The sequence below is a fragment of the Culex pipiens genome, chromosome 2, assembly GCF_016801865.2.
Source record: "Culex pipiens pallens isolate TS chromosome 2, TS_CPP_V2, whole genome shotgun sequence".
In the NCBI taxonomy this organism is placed as follows: Eukaryota; Metazoa; Arthropoda; class Insecta; order Diptera; family Culicidae; genus Culex; species Culex pipiens.
The window spans coordinates 101,006,590-101,024,044 of NC_068938.1; the positions used below are offsets into that span (position 1 = coordinate 101,006,590).

General features: G+C 37.6%; 1 protein-coding gene across 2 annotated transcripts in view; it reads left to right on the forward strand.

The window, feature by feature from the left end:
* The first annotated feature begins 664 nt into the window (after nucleotides 1-664).
* The window catches only part of LOC120413149 (uncharacterized), a 52,000-nt gene continuing 35,209 nt past the window's right edge, over nucleotides 665-17,455 (forward strand). Inside the window, exon 1 of one of the 2 annotated variants that reach the window (XM_052708869.1) lies at nucleotides 665-778. The gene's annotated coding sequence lies outside the window, so the exon portion shown is untranslated. Of the gene's footprint in view, nucleotides 779-6,013; nucleotides 6,172-17,455 lie in introns of those variants that run through there. The other variant, XM_039573854.2, reaches the window with a different exon arrangement.

The following is a 17,455-nucleotide window of genomic DNA, read 5'->3' on the forward strand; positions in this document are numbered from 1 at the left end:
TATTAAACCAACATTTTCAGATGTATCAACAATGAGCGTTGCTTGCTCACTTTTATATGAGCTACTTATTACTTTGGAACAGTCAAAAATATTTTATGAAAGCTGTAATTTATGATGAAAGTGCTGATAGGCCGATAATAGAAATAGGCTGAAAATGGGTATAGTTCCCCTAACAGTAAAATTTTGAACATGCTGTCAAATTCGCGTTTACAAAGCACTCGGTAATTTCTAGTGTTACTGAGCTGCTTATCGAGCGCTCGACTGTTGAGACTTCGGTAAAAAATTATACCGAGTACGGTAAAAAAATCTAAGTTACCAGTCACATTGATACAGATTTGAACAAAAGTTTAAAAAAGTTTTAAACTAATCTGTTATTCAAATTCTCTCGTTAACCCACATCACAAATCCAGCAAGTCATCTTATCAAAATCCCGCGTCTAGACCGCGTTTTTGCCAACATTTAACCGCATCTCATTTGATAACGAAACCAAAACAGAGAATGAGTTCCTCCTCTCTCGCCTTTCTCCATCGAACGAGAGAGAGAGGGCAACCGCACGAGACGAGAGTTCCCAACCATCCGTCGAGAGACCCCCGTCGATCGCCAGCAAACTCTTTTTGCTTCTTTAGTTTTATCCACTGCCAGCGTCGCGACCTGCGATCAGTCGGTTCGCGAAAGCTTAACACCGCGCAAGTGTCTGCTCGAGTTGTCCCCATCTCGGTTGTTGAATTGTTTCAATTGTGCGCGACTTTGGGAATTGTTTGCGGTTCGTCGCCTACAGGTCTGTTCAAGTCACTGGAAGAAATTGGTGTTGCGTTGGGATTGGAAGCTCTTACTTAGCGCTTAATCAGCATTAAATCGACTTTCAATCAGAATTGGTTAAATCTTAAGTGAATTTGATGGATCGTGAAGATTAAAACAGAAAGTGAACACAATCAAAACTTGGAAGAACTGTGCAACTGTGTGATTCCCATTGTGTTTGTGCAGAAGAAGTTGAACAAACAGAGAACCCACGGTGAAGGTCTCCCCCCGGGGACCTCAACGACACTCGATCACGACCGAAAACGGGCCCCTAAAAGAAGCTTATTAATATATTAATTTCTTTTTGATTGATATGTTGTGTGTTGAATGAAAACATAAAAACGTGAAAGAAAGCAACGCTCCGCGTGGTGTGGAGTCGTTTTTTGTATCTTTTTGCTGTTTATACTGGACTCTGATTCCTTCCCGTGGGTCGGTTTTTGGCCGAGGACACAAGACATTTCGCGGGGGTCCCAAGAAGAAGCGGTAGGAAAACAAACAGAAGAAGAAGAAGCCGCAGAGGAAGCAAAAACTTCTGCGTGGTTGCCCGAAAAAGGGGCGACCCCTTGGAGCGGTCCTTTCTTGTTCGCCCTCTTGAGAGGACCCCTCGAAGACCCCTCCACAGAGAGAGAGACCCCCAGCCGGCAGCCAACAACTTCCAGAAAATCACGGACCCCGTCAGAGGAAGGAAGTTTTGTGTGTGCGTGTGCGTGTGTGTGTTTCCCTGGGAACCCTGGAACTGAGTGTCGGAGAAAAACGAGTTTTTTTTTTTTTTTGTTTTATTTGGACCTCTAGCAAATGGACAACAACGACAAAAAGTATTGATTTCGGTCAAGTTCAAAGTGATTTTGGAGGGTTTTTTCTGTGTTCACTCTCGCGCGTGTTTGGGCGTCGTGGGACGGAACAAGGAGACACGGCGGGCGCGTTTCACGGCGTGTTTGACAATTACGCAAATGCATGGATCACCGGGGCAGGGCAGAAGTGTGCGGTGCGAGGCAACAAGTTTATTATCTGCTACAAAATCAACTACATTTCAGTGATAAAGCTCATTTCCTCTTAGATGTTGGATCTACTTGATATCTTAAACAAAATTGATACATTATTAAAAGTATAATTTTTCCAAAATATGTGAAGTGAAAAATTTAATTGGAACAGAATTTTTAATATATCATTTAAACTGAAAACATCCGGTTTTTTAACAGATTGTGTTTATTCCTACAAAAAGTTTGAGTTGTCATGCATGTACATTGCTTGAAAAATCTTTTCTTTTTTTTTAAAGTCAGCAAAAATAATACTAAAAAATCGTTGTTCCGAACTCTAATGAGGATTTTCATTTTAAATTAAAAATAACAAAAACTAATTGATTCGCAAAAAAATTTTTATCTGTTACTTTTAAAGTACTCCATAAACGGCATGCACAGAAAAAAAAATCAATTCTCGAAACCGTAAAGTCAGTTCACGATTATAAGAACCACGAAGGAATATATTCACGTTTATGGTGCAAATGCACCATACTCATGAATAAATTCCTTCGTGGATCTCACATTCGTGAACTTAATTCACGATTACGGGAATTGATTTTTTCTGTGTGTGGTAAAATTCAGTTCAGTTAGAGCATTTTTATCACATTTTAAGGGGTTAAGTCGATTCCGTTTTCCGTTTTCTTTGGCTGATAAGGGTATTTGATCAGATGAACATTTCAAATCATGCCAAGCGTTAAAAAGAATAGTTTTAACCGACATTTTCAAAATGATAGGGATAACTTTACCCCCTTTTAACATTTTGAAGAAATCTTAAGCAAAATGTTTCTTATTCATCCAAACTTATGATTTGCTATAAGTTACAGAAATTACACACAAAACGTTTACGTTTAGTATGTAAAATATTAAAAAAAAACTTTAAATATAATTTTTTGGACCAAAATTGAGCATGTTGCTCAAGCAAATGCTGGTAATTTTTGGTCACAAAACTTCTGAAAAATGGTTCTAACTGCAGTAATTCATGTACAGCTATAATAAAAGACACCATGCACGAAAAACCAAACCAACTAATTAAGCTTGAGACTGATTCCAGTGACTGTAAAAATGCAGTGATCAAGTTTCCCTAAACCCACTTTATTAAACTTTTTTTTTTGTGAAAATGGTATGACGATAAATTTAACATCAAATACTTAACGGTTTTGTAATTGATAACTTTATCAAACAATATGTATTTTTTTAAATAAATTTCAAGTGTTTTCAATACATATCAGAACAAAAAAAAAGATCTCTTGGAGGTTTTATACAGCATTTTTTAGAAAAATGTGTGAAACTTAATCCAAACATTTTTGAGTTTTTTTCCAAAACGAGTTTGAGTCATTTTGCCCAACTCTCTAGAACAAAGCTATTTTTACCCATATCCTGAAGAGATACCGGTTTGGAATCAAGTGTCCCCGGGGATCAAGTCTCCTCACTGTCCCCTATACGAAATTGTGGATCTATGAGACTTCATAAAGAAAATAAAATGATGTTTGAAACATAAATCAGAATAACCGGAATTTCACGGGTTTTGACTATTAAACCATAAATACAAAAGCTTAAATATAAAACGTATTTTTATCGAAAAAAAAATACAATATTAGTTTCAAAAAATCTGCCATTACTCGATACTCGACTGTAAAACGTATTGAAACATAATATTTTATTGAAAATTAAATGTTCTTTTCAAATCTGCAATTTTCATTTAGAACAAAATAATTCATTTTAAAATTTCGAGTTTTTTGTAACTTTGCAGGATTATTTTTCAGAGTGTAACAATGTTTTACAAAGTTGAAGAGCAGACAATTTTCAAAAAAAAATAATCTTAAGGAGTTAGCTTGTAACCATCACGAGTTATCGTAATTTTACGAAAAAAAAGTTTTGAAAAGTTCATGCTTTCTCTCGGGTTGAACCTGTGCAGTAATTTTATGAAGTTCAAAGTATTTTTTAAGTTCTTTGAATTTGCACAGTCAGGTTTTTTTTTTCAACAAATGTGAATAATTCTGAAACTATTCGTTTTTTCGGGAATTTGTATTTTTTTCATTTGATGAAACCTAGTTCAACTATTCTATTTGGCGAGATAGATTCTCCATACAAAAGTACTATAAAAAATTCGAAAATCTGTCATAGAATTTTAGGAAAATTTATTGTTTTCAGTCCCGCCCGTGTGAATCAATCGGACCACGCACTGGACTCACAATCCAAAGGTCGCCGGTTCGAATCCCGCGGCGGGCGCTCTAAAATTCTTTGTGTAAATATGGGTATACGGCGCCGTCGCTCCGTGTCATACTTTCATACACTTAGGAGCCCAGGGCGGTGAACTCCTTGTAGATAAAAGGAAGACACTAGTGGTTGGTACTAGCAATGGTGGCCGACAGCTATAAAGTCAACTTCGTATTATTGTTTTCAGAAAAATTGTAGGACTGATTAAAAAATGTCGAGTACAAGTAAAAAATGTTTGTTTAAATTTAAAAATCTCAATTTTCTCTAATTTTATGTTATGCATTGCGAACAAATTATTTTTGACAAAGTTTGTTTTTTTTCTCAAAAAGGCCGTTGCAAACATTTTTCAAAGTTATTGTCGTCAAAATCGGCCAAAAAAACAGGGGGCAAATTCGGAAACATTTAAAATTTAAAAAGAAATAAAAGTTTAATCAGCTGAAAGCGACTAGAAATTTATTTCCCGCGTTTATAATCAATAAAGCATGTTTGGATCGCTTAAAAATATTTGGATTTTTTTTGTGCAATTTTCATGTTAAAGTACCGCAAAAAGTAGTTTTTTTCGCGGTAGAAAATATTTCATCAATGTTGATGGAATGTTGAGAAATTTTGATGAGGTGCACGGTTTTTGAGTTTTTTTTTATATTTTTTGGAAGATTTTTCAACTTATTTTTACAAATTAAAAAAAAGACCTCGTTCACCTAGAAAAAAAAATGTTCAGAGAGGTGAGAAAATTCTGTACGGATTATTTTAAATTGCTGAACCGATTATTAGTCGTTCAAGTATGGTTTTGTAAAATTAGAATGAATGATAATATCACATAATTTGTGAAAAATGTTAATTTCAGATAAAACAATCACGACATCCGAGGTCCACAATCATGACAAAGATTTTGAAAAGGCAGTAATTTTATTCTTCAAAACTTTTCAAAAATGTACAACTATAACTCAAAAGTTGTCACTTTTGGCCAATTAAAACATATCAGATTCATAATCGATTGCTTACTAAAGGGAAGGTTGTATATCATCACCAGGGATGCCAGATACACAGATTTGTCTGTGTTTCACAGACATTTGAGCTCGTGTCAGACATTTTTTGAGGTATTTTGTAAAAATATCAATCGAAAATTATTTCGTTAGTCTTCAAATGCTCAAAACAAATTTTTTGATGGATTTCTATGACTGTAAATTGATATATTTGAATTTTAGACAAAGGCACAGACATACACAGACTTTTTCACAGACATTTTAAAAAATCATTTGGCATCCCTGATCATCACAGACTTTATCAACGACATCTTAGGGAAGCCAACCTATAGATTTTTTTTTATTATTATTATAGACATTTTACCACTTTTGTGGAATTCATGTCTACCTATGGAATGTTAACCACAATCTTCACATGTTGACTATAAGTTAAGAAATAGCCACAGAATCGGCTTTTTAAATGCGGCCCAAAAAAATCAGGGAAGAACAGATAGTTTTTAGCACTACAGAAAATCTTTTTTTTTACGCGGAGGCATAACGCAAAGTTTTTCGTCAATCTCTCTTCAAGATATTGCAAGATGGTTTCTTTGGATTGCTACTTTTCAGATCAATTTAGCCACTTTCTAGCTCTTCAAAACTTTTGAAACATGTTACATGAACATTCATATTTTTGGATTAAATTTAATATCTCTTTGAATCTATTGTAATCTTTTTTAACGATTCAATAAAATCTTAACACAAAGATTAAACTGAACAAATGTTAAGTGCATTGTTTGTCATATTCGTTTCTCTTACATTATTTTTGTTATTTAAAATTGAACCGCACACAACTTTCCGCCAGATGACACCCCAGCAAAAATATAAAATGTAGTTTCGATCGCTCAGATTTGTTGCTCAGACTATCGCCGCGGCGTGTGAAAAAGGATTTGTTTGCTCTAATTTATGCGTCCCAAACAGGATTAGGTTAGTTTTGCAAATGTGACCAGAGACCGGAGGAACCTATTGTGAGAGTGGACTACGTGGAGTTGAAGTGTGTGCAAAATCAGAGCTGTTTGTTTGGCAATTTGCTGCTGTCTGTGATACAATCTACCCCGCAAAGCTTTGGACAAGACCAGGTTGAAACCTGCTGCTGAAAGCCTTTTCGGAACAAGGAGGTAAGTCCGGCCGTCCGGCCGATCTACACTAATGAGCCCGGTCAAACATATCAGTGCTTAGTTGTCGTGTCGAATTATGGAGCCGGTTCCCGGAAGGATGACAGATCGAAATCCTGACACCAAGGGTCGGGTTTTTTTTTGTTGTTTTCTTCAAAATCTGGTCTGGGACTGGGACGACTGATGGGCACTTTCCCCTTTGCGGGCGGAATCGGCGGAACAACCCGGAGTCCGAATTTATAATTAGGACCAATTAATTTCTAGCAAATTATGACATTTGTGGCATTGAGTGAAAGTTCGACAGGATTATCGGCAGCCACTCGGTATTGGAAGCTGGGTTTGGCCGGGGTCACACGCTTTGGCACGATCTCACGTGAGACGACTGTTTGTCTGGCCGGTCAGGGGACCGGTTGAGGAATGATTGTTGTTGTGTAATATTTATGTCTCTGTTGTTGACACTTGATGGGAACGGTTGATGCAACATTTCTCCTTGTATGTTTTAATTCGGGCTTAGTTCCTTCCGGTTTATTGGCATTCATTGATTTCAGTATCTCTCTATTTAACAAGATAAAAGTTCGTTTTTTGGTTTATAGATGTTTTAAAGACATTGCATAACTTTTTTATATGCAGTACAAAGTAGTGTTCCAAGAAATTAGTATGGATTTTGGAGAGCATTTCAAAAACCCAACAATGACACCCAAGGATATCAATGTAACCCCAGTTCAGTTAAGAATCCTATCCTTATTCCGTGGGAACCTTTTCCCAGCGTAACCATATAGACTGGACACAATCTTTCGCCAACTCACACTCCTCCTCCAAAAAAAAAGCTCTCCAAGAAGTGCTGAACTTCTTCACCTCGTCTTCCTTGTTCCGTCTTCCTCCCAAATTCGAGGCGGCTCCTTAAAGTCTTAAATCGTTAAATCGTGTCTGTACTTTTTCGGCACTCTGGTCCTGGTGGTGGAGACACTTTGGAGGACGAGGGGGGCAACATCATCATCATCGCCGTTCGTGAATGAGTGCATGAATGAAAAAGAGTCCCCGAGGGCATCCAACGACGACGACGACGACGACGGGCGATCATGTCTGAACTTGGCACAAACCCGAATAATGCTGTGATTGTGAAGCGATTGCGATGGAGCTTTGTGTAGAAAATGAAAGTTTTTATCTTCTTGTCCAGATGAAGGGGGTAGCCCCCACTGGAGTGGTGAAGTATGATGGAGTTGGTTTGCGAAGTGGAATTGATTTTTGATCGGAAACTGCGTGAATTAATTGAGAATCATTAAAGATCAATAAACCATTCTTTCTAAATTCGTCAAATTAAGGTGAATTGTCTTTATCTTTTTTTCTGGAGAAAAATCGGAATCTTACCTAAAGAATAAACATTCAACATTGTAGAAACCCCAATATTCTTACCTGACCTCTCCTAAGAATGAAATAAAAAAAAAATACGAAAATTTATACATTGGATCCAAGAATATTTGACGGGTTCCAACTAATAAGGGAATAAAGTAGTTTTCGCAACTAGTTTCAAAATGCCTACTTTCCAGCACGAGTTGGACAGCTCAAGCTCTGCCGATTTGAAGAGATACCGTCATCTGGGCCTTTGAACAATAATTTGGTATTCAGATTTTTAGGTATTTCCGGTTAGAACAGAAGCAGAACTAAGTTAGTTCATAAACGAAAAAAAATATGTGTTTGAGTGTCCTAAAAACTGCTGTCTTTATACAGAATGTAGTCCTGATATGCCCCAGATTGATGATGAAGTTTTCCAACAAATTGCAAGAAAACTATGTTCGAACTTTCATATTCTTAAAGAACATTTTCTTAACTTCCTTATCAAAATGGCCTGTCTGCTGTGATTCAGAGGAGAAACAATAACGGTATCTAAAACAATATTTGCTCATACAAAACTTGCGTGCAATTTGTTAAAGAGCATTTATTACGTTGTAAATTTCCCAAAACAAACCATCCACTTTAACGTCCCCCAGGTCTTTTGTGGTCTCTATTGCAAGTTTCTGCTCGAATACTTCAAGGAATCTTCCACTCCAGGGTTCAAACTGACGACCTTTGGATTGCAAATCCAACCGCCACCAGCGATTCCACCGAAGCAGGCTTGGTTTGGTGTGTAGTTTGTACTTATAGTGTGGAGACGACTCCGACACTTGGAATGACTTAACGGCCTAACAACATCCAAGGAAGGGACCGACGTTTTACTTCCCCATCCGATGGAAGGTTAAATTTACCATACCTCTGAAATTCGTGAAGAAATTGTCATATTTAGAAAGGATTTGTCTTAAATGATCAGTTCTTCAAAACTTCGGCCATCGATTTTTTGTATTTTCAAATTTGCCTTTAGAGGAAAATTTCATTCATGACGTTCGAAAGGAAAGTATACATTTTTTTGTATTTTACGTAGTTTTGAAAAAACATTGTTTTGAAAGAACAAACACTCAGAAGATTTTTGAAACATACAATTTAGATGATTTGAATCATTTTCAAAAAAATAATCAATCATTTTACTATGAAGCAGGTGAAGTTTTAGAGGAAAGTATACAATTTTCTGTATTTTACGAAGTTTTGATATAATTTTCTAGTTTTTGTTGTAAGAAAACACACTCATAATGTTTTTGAACTTTATAATTCAGATGATTCGAAACATTTCCATAAGAGAAATCACTCATTTTACTACGAAGCAGGTGAAGTTTTAAAGGAAAGTAAACAATTTACTGTATTTTACGTAGTTTTGGTATTTTTTTTTTAGTGTTTTGGAAGAACAAAAACTCAGAAGGTTTTGGAATCTTATAATTTAGATGATTTGAAACATTTTCATAAAAGAATACGTTCATGCAGAATAAGTGGGTTGTTCTCGAAAATAAAATGTCCGGTGCTTTGAAAATATTAGGAATTTCTGATATTTGCGTTATTTAGAGGTTTTAGAGGGTTTTAGAGAAAAACCTTTTTTTTATCATCCAAGTAACACATAATTTTCAAATGCCGTTAACTTATAAACTGCTGATCCGATAAAAATATATAATATTGTTAAAATAATATCATCCGGAGCGTTTGGTACGGTATGTCCACGCATCCTTCCTCCCCTGTAGATTCTGTGAAATGTGATCCGTTCACAGAATCCTCTCTGCGGTTAATGCAACGCAGTAGGCCTGGCCGCTTTTATGAGTGTAATACGTTTCGGGGATGCTCGAATGTACTACAATCATTAATATTGACAAGAAACAACATGGGGCGTAATCTAATCACATGTTCTTCCAGGATGCTTTCTTCGGACTGGCTGCGCTTGTGTTTGATTAGAATAGATTAGATTAGTATATTGCTAAAATAATATCAAAAATTTACATTCACACAAATTCTTGATAAATTGTTTAAGATGTAAATTAAGCTATTTTCAAATGTTGTTTTTGAATTAAAAATTAATGTATTAGTTTGGTCATAAAGATCAAACAAGTTTTTTTTAGAATAAACATTCGATCAAAAGTTGCTGAAAATGTAGTGTCTTTGTATTTGTTTTTCAAGTGAGTTTTTTTTTCAAAGAGACTTGAAAAAATGCATAAAAAATCACTGAGTATTATTTGAAAATGTCCCAAAAGATAAGGAATCCCTTGGCTTCTAAGACAATCACAAAACTGTAGATTTGTTTGTTAAAAATCAAATTTTCAGATTAAAAGCAATCATTCAAAAGGACCTCTGTGTGATGGATTTCCCATTTAGATAAGACCTTTAAAAAAGTATAACGAAACATTTGTTTGTCTTTGTTTTATAAAATTATAATGTGAATCTATATAAATTATGAGGTTAAGTTACTAAAAAGTTGCTTATTTTAAATCATAAATCAGAAAATTTTAATATTTACTTGGAACTTAGTGTTATTAAACGAAACTGTTGCATTATGTTCAATAATTCGGAAAATAATTTAAGCTATTTCTAGTGCAAAAATTGTGTAAACAATCCAAAACTACCTTACTTATGATAAATTTTACGTTAGTTTGACGTACAGTGATTTGTAAAAAAATACTATCAAAATAACAATTTTCAACGAAACTTTTTTTAAAGCACTATTGAAAAATACTTTTTTGAAAAACCCTTCATGGACATTATGTTACCCAGCCAAGTACATATTCAGAATAAAAAAAACGTTAGAAAAGTCTTACTGGTTGTCACTCCGATTTTGTATACCGTACTTTGAACACTTATTAACTAAGAAAAGTTTAATTCCTCTCAATTCTTACTTTTCTTTTTGCGTACAGCAAATGGACGTTGTCGTGCTATCTTGTCGCACGTCGCTTCTTGCCGTTCCGAGAAAAAACTTATTTAATGTTAGACCTTAATTAAACAAAACTAGAGCACGCCATGCGAACAATAACAACCACGTTATGTTTGGTTGACCATTCTGTGCACTGTCCCGAAGTTTGGTTGCCGGAGTCCCGAGTTATAACTACAAATGTTTACGGTAGTCGGGCATGTACGAGTGTCAAACGCGTTCTGATCTGAAATCCCTTTGCCCAGTTGTCACACTTCAATTTTCAGACTGTGTCAAGATAACACGACTAGATTGAAATCTCTCTCATATGAAGAGTGACAACAATGCACGAAGTTTTTTTTCTGTTTTAATGAATTACTCAGGCTTGAAATCTAATTTTGGTAATCTGGGTAGGTCAAAAGATGGAGCATTGAAATCATTTTGGCCCAAAATCGACGTGTGACGGAAATATCTCTGACTTGTTATTAAATTTAGAATATTATTTTAGAAATGTTTTTATCGCGTTAAAAGTTCTATAAAAAGTTCAAGTTCCGTTTTACTGTTTTATAATTCGAAACCTCAATAACTACCAATTTAAGTCACAAGTATTCCAGATTCTTCAAAACTGACTGTCCAGATTAGGGACCTCGCAAACCTGCCGCTAAATATCAATCAATCATAGCGTTACCGCCAAACGGCCAACTTCATCAAAAGACCACCGGAGCAGGAAATTGCACGCCAAAAGTGTTGGCACCACGCCGCTTAACGACGACGACTCCGAAGATCACAAAACCCGAAGCGAAAGTTGTTAAATCGTTTAACTGACCACACCACAACAAGTACGCAAAGGCAACAACACATCGATTCTTCCTGTGCAGATCATCGATCAGAGCGGCGAGGTATTGGCAACGTGGTACACAACAACAGAAACAATGTCCAACACACCGTAGTTCGACAGACGCTGAGAGATCAAAACAAAATCATTCGGACACAATGTCCGAATTTCCGCCACAAAGTCTAGGATCTCTCGAGAGGTTCGCGTTAGGGTGACCCAGGTCTGGTTGATCTTGAGTTGGGTTCAATGACATTTTAGCATTGTAGTTGATGTTTCCAAACGGGGAACGCCAAATCCAAACAGGTTGGCAATAAACGGGTTGGTGCCAGAAGTTGGCAACTTTTTTACATCCAAACCAAACTTCAGTGAGCTTAACTACCAACCAATTGTAAACTTCACTCGCTATCTTTATCGTCAAGTAAGTCGAGTGTAAAGAGAGTTTGACAGTGAAGAATGTGTCAGTTTTTGATAATCAGGAGAACTCAATAAAATCTATCAAATTAATAAAAAAAAAAAGTAACCCTACTCTTCAAGCCATGCCATCGAACACAGATCTTAAACGAGCGATCTTTGCCCAGTTTGCCAAGTTTCACACAGCCGTTATCGTGCAACTACTCGCATGGTGATGCTGGCATGTATGGTCACAACATGATTTATGATCGTGCAAACATCATCACCACTAAGCACACAGACACCATGACTCATGGGTTTCGTCTATGCTCCAATGACCCAAAGACGGACGGACCACGACGATGACGGACGCGAAAGAACGATGATGGCTGATGATCGTGTGGGGGTCCTAACTGAGGCAGTTGGTTTGCCGGTGCTTTAGCTTGGGGTCCCACCCGGTACGCATGATATTGGCGGAAAGAAATGGTCAACAAGCATGGTATACAAACGCGCAGTCAATGGCCCCCGGCGGAGTTGCGGAATCAGTGGTGTCAGTTAAGGATCGTGTGCGTGTGAAATTGAAGCATTTTATGACGCATTGGGATAGGTTTGACGGAGAAAAGTGAGTGGACAATGCCGATGGCTATTGGGCAATGGCCACTTTAGAGTAATTTGTGTGCAGACTGGAATTGTTTTTTTAAACTAGATATTGAGATTGCTTATTTATTTATATAGAGATTGATAGAAATGAACTTTTTGCATACATATTTAATCAAAAAGTTCCTAAAAAGGTTCAATCAAATAATTACAAATGATAAAAAGAATATATTTCAACGCTGGATGGACATAGCAGTGCTTCAGTGCTTTCTTTCTTAAAAATACACTGAAACAAAAATACACGCCACTTCTATGAGATTTTTGGATTTTTAAGTTTAAAAGTTAAATTTCAAGGTGATGTCACGATTTTTTTTCGCTCAAAATTTTTGAGGAAATAGCCTAAAATGTCACAAAAAGACTCACGAAAAATGCAGGATGAAGAAGCACTGGCAACTCTGAGCCAGCAAGTTCACTTTCTTCTGTGCTCCGCAAATTTTTTTTTCGATTTTTTTTCCAACGCGAGTGACAAAACTATCCGCGAATGGCTCCCCCGGGGGGACATAAACCCGTTCCGGAACGCCGCAATCCGTTTATTCGGCCGAATTCAGCTCGTGGTGCTTCACCAGGCCGAGTTGCGAAAAACTCGGACGCCACCAAACGGACTTGGTCACCGTCCGTCTTCCTGAACATGCCGAAGGATATCCCTGACCCTTCGAAACTCCATCCTGGGTACAGCCCAAGAAGCCCTATACAAACCCGTCAAAAAACGGCCATGGACCAGCAATCTGCAGGAACGTCCGGGGTTTCATCCTCCGGAGGCAAAACAGTGCCAACAAGCTCAAACGCTATTAAAACATCCAACACATACGATGTGCTGAACGAAGACAATGGTGACGACGACGACGACAAACAGAATCCAGCCGACGGTATGGAAACTGAGGACGAAGCAAAAATCAAAAACAAGTGGCAAGTGCCTATTGTAATTCCAGACTATCCCGGCGCAGCGATAGACAATTTGCTGTCTCGAGCTGGTTGCCAGTACGAGATTTTAATCTTGAAAAGCAGCGTGCGCATCAGCACACTTAACCGTCCTATGTTTGAAAAAGTGCAAACTGTGCTAAAAGAGGGCAACGTACCGTATTTCACATACGCATCGCGGGACAAGCTTCCGGTTAAAATTGTCTTAACCGGATATGTCCCAGTAACCGCAACGCAGCTGGCTGAAGTCCTTGACGCGTACGATGTGCATCCCCAGGAAATTCGTGTTCTGTCCAGTACCGAGACGGTGACTGGCGAACATGTACTTTACCTTTTAGTGTTCGACCGGGGGTCAGTAAAGCTTCAGGACCTTCGTCGTATCAAAACACTTGACGGTTTCGTTGTGAGCTGGAGGTACTTTGCCAAGAGACCTACGGACGCAGCGCAATGTCACCGATGTCAACGCTTCGGACACGGCTCTCGCAATTGCACGCTTCCTCCCAAGTGTGTGAAATGCGGGGAGGCCTATCTCACAGACCAGTGCTCGCTACCTCGGAGGACGAACCTTGGGGACAATGACAACGCTGAGCGAAATAAAGCTTTGGTCAAGTGTGTCAACTGCCAAGGGAACCACACAGCAAATTTTCGCGGGTGTCCCGCTCGGAAGAGTTATCTCGAGGTGCTGGAGAAGCAGCGGAAGAAACCAGCCAACAAACAACCATCTAAATCATCGTCTTCGACGGTCCCACGTTTGACGCATCCACCTGGTTGGGGGCGTACCTACGCTAGCGTGACTGCCTCGGCTAGCGATGAAACGTCTACTACTGCTGCTGCTGCTGCTGCTGGAGGGGCTGATCTATTCACCCTAACTGAGTTCCTTTCTCTGGCTCGGGAAATGTTTACCCGTTTCCGTGCTTGCCAGAATAAGGAACAGCAATTCATGGCCCTCGGCGAGCTGATGATAAAGTACGTGGGAGCAGGGTAGACTGCTACGCGTGCTGAAGATCTACGACGCCGGAAGTGCTCTGGCTTGCTTTGCATTTTAGAATTAAGTTTTCCTTTCCCTGTCCCTTTCCTTAAGTAATTTTTTGTAGGTTTTTTGATAGTTTTTTCCTGCTCCTGTCACCCCCTTTTCAAAGTTCAAAACATCGAAAGATTATTGTGTACTTAGTAATAGTTGAAAGGAACCCCATATCTCTATTTAATGTATTTTAAATACCACAACTTGTACACCGATAAGTACCACTAATAAAACAAAATTGAATTGAATTGAAAAATGCAGGATGGTATGTCTCTCCTAAAAAAATACAAAAATCATTTACTAAAACTGTTTTTTTTTTTTTTTGAAAAGTGGTCTGGGTGTGGTTTGGTCTGAAAAGCTGTCAAAGGCAAACTTATGGAAAATTTAACGAGCTTTCCGGTAAAAATATTTTCGAGACCAAAAAACCAAGTCTGTCATATAGAAATTGCCAAAAACCACCAAAAAACCAGTTTTTTCATCATTTTTATTTTTAAAACCGCTGTATCTTCCCAAGGATTGGACTTGGGACAATGGTCAATATGGAGACTTTTATGTAAAATTGTCTGAGGAATCGATTCCCATTATCGGTTTTTGAAAATTTTGACGTTTAGACCACTTTTCAAAAAACAGTTTTAGTAAATGATTTTTTGTATTTTTTTAGGAGAGACATACCATCCTGCATTTTTCGTGAGTCTTTTTGTAACATTTTAGGCTATTTCCTCAAAAATTTTGAGCGAAAAAAAATCGTGACATCACCTTAAAATTTAACTTTTAACTTAAAAATCAAAAAATCTCATAGAAGTGGCGTGTTTTTTTGTTTCAGTGTATTTTTTCCAGAAAGCCCGTCCAATTTCCTACAAGTTTGTCTTTGACCACTTTTTGATACGATGCAACGGCTTCGAGATACAGTAATTTTTAAATTGCAAAATACAAAAATATTTAAAAACCTCACGCCCTTCCCAAGTGTCATTTTCGAGTACAATTGGCTCCATATACACAAAAATGGCTTATATAGGCCTAGGATAACATGTCTCAAAAGTTTCATTGAAATCGGAGAGGGTCGGGTACAAAAGTACCAGAAAAAATCCTGATTTGAGCTGGAATTGCTCATAACATAAACATTAACTGAGCAACTCTCTACGAAATCGGTCTTTTTTCTTAAATTTTAAATTTTTGTAATTTTTAATCTAACTGAAACTTTTTTGGTGCCTTCGGTATGCCCAAAGAAGCCATTTTGCATCATTAGTTTGTCCATATAATTTTCCATACAATTTTGGCAGCTGTCCATACAAAAATGATGTATGAAAATTCAAAAATCTGTACCTTTTGAAGGAATTTTTTGATCGATTTGGTGTCTTCGGCAAAATTGTAGGTATGGATATGGACTACACTGAAAAAAATGATGCACGGTAAAAAAATTTTTGGTGATTTTTTATTTAACTTTTTGTCACTAAAACTTGATTTGCAAAAAAACACTATTTTTAATTTTTTTTATTTTTTGATTTGTTTTACAGGACATCAAATGGCAACTTTTCAGTAATTTCCAGGTTGTGCATTTTATTTCTAACCAGATTTTATAGATTCATCATGTTTCTTTTTTCGTAACACGATAAGTCTAGCATTCTAAAATGGAATGGTTTTTAATGAGCTTTTTATCACTTTTATGTCAGATAGCACTAGGCACTTGGCATTTCTGGTTGGATCATTAATCTTCCTGTTAACGAACACCTCCAGTGACATATTACAAAACACAGAGCCATTATAATCCACTTTGGTTAAGTTTAAATCTTGCTGTGCCTTTCCCCAAAATCTCCAAGATCTGCTGCACTTCTTTCTAAGTCAGCCAGATATGTGTCAATGTGACAATCGCCTCTCCTTATCCACCTCGGCTCAATCACCTGAGTGAGTTGATCCAAAAGAGAAGAGATAAAGTTGGAAAAAGGTAACAAAACACGCCAAACAGCATAGAAAATCAATGTTTTGATTGCGCAACCACCGGCTCAGACTCTAGTGTAATTCAAACTCAAGTCTGATGGCACTACCAACCCACATCTCTCGACTAGACCACTTTTCGATGGGGAAAATTAAGACTTCTTTTTTTTTTTGCTTCACTAGAGCACACTACTGCTCCGATTCCACCTTGAGGGGCAAATTTTTGCACCGTCGAAAAATTCCAGCAATTTCATCTCGAGTGAAGCACTCTCACACACAAATTCAACAAAAGTCTAAAAGAGTCATGTTTGGCTAGGCTTCCCCACTTATCTTTAAAGAAAACCCACTTTTACTTTTGACGCAGGCTTTTGATTTGGTGATTTAATTGATTTGTGCTTTAAATTCCACCCCAATACTCTCAGCATACCGGAGGGGCCTTATGCAACTCTTCGGCCGAGGCTTGGACGAATTAGATGTAGAGCTCTTGTGGCAGGTCCTCGGAGTTGATAACACGTGCCTGCCTACCTGCCGAAATTAAGGCTCTTAATAACACTCATTACAATACGGTTTCGTAAATAAAAGAAAGACAAAAAAGTGCAGTCTCGTGATTTAGGCAGCCACGAGATGCCCAGCGGGGTGGTCCGTGTTGAGTGTTACTTGTTATCTAATATTATATTATATTATTTTCACAAGATTGCCCTGCAACAAATGAAGGCGGTGTGTGCAGTGTCATAAGAGAGCCATTAAGCGTTAGAAGGTTTTATCACACTGGTCGTAAGACAATCAGCAGTGCACTCAACGGCGGCAAATTGATTGATTTTGGGCCAACGATGATCGATTGGTTTTGGTTATGGGCTCAAACGTTTTCCCTTTGTTGGTGGAAAGTAGGTCTATTAACCAATTGGGTTAGTGGAAGTTCAAGGTATCCTTAGTAGTTGTGAACTAATTAGTTGACCAAGAGTATCGATATGACAGTTTTCAACTTATTTGGACAAATTGAATATTTTTTTAATTTTGAAGTTGATAAAGCTTTTCTTCTATGTTCGCATAAATGTCCCATATGCAAAACAGCAAGCTGAGAAAAATGCAAGAAAAGTTTGTCCCAAAAAAGCAAAGCAATCCGCTTTAACGACTCCCGGGTCTTTTGTGGGCTCTGTTGCATGTTTCTGCTCATTTCTAGGCGCCCGAAGGTTATGTGTGGTGAATCACCCAAAACCTCTTTTACGCAAATGGACCGACGTTTTACTTCCCCATCCGATAGAAGGCCAGGAGGATAAGG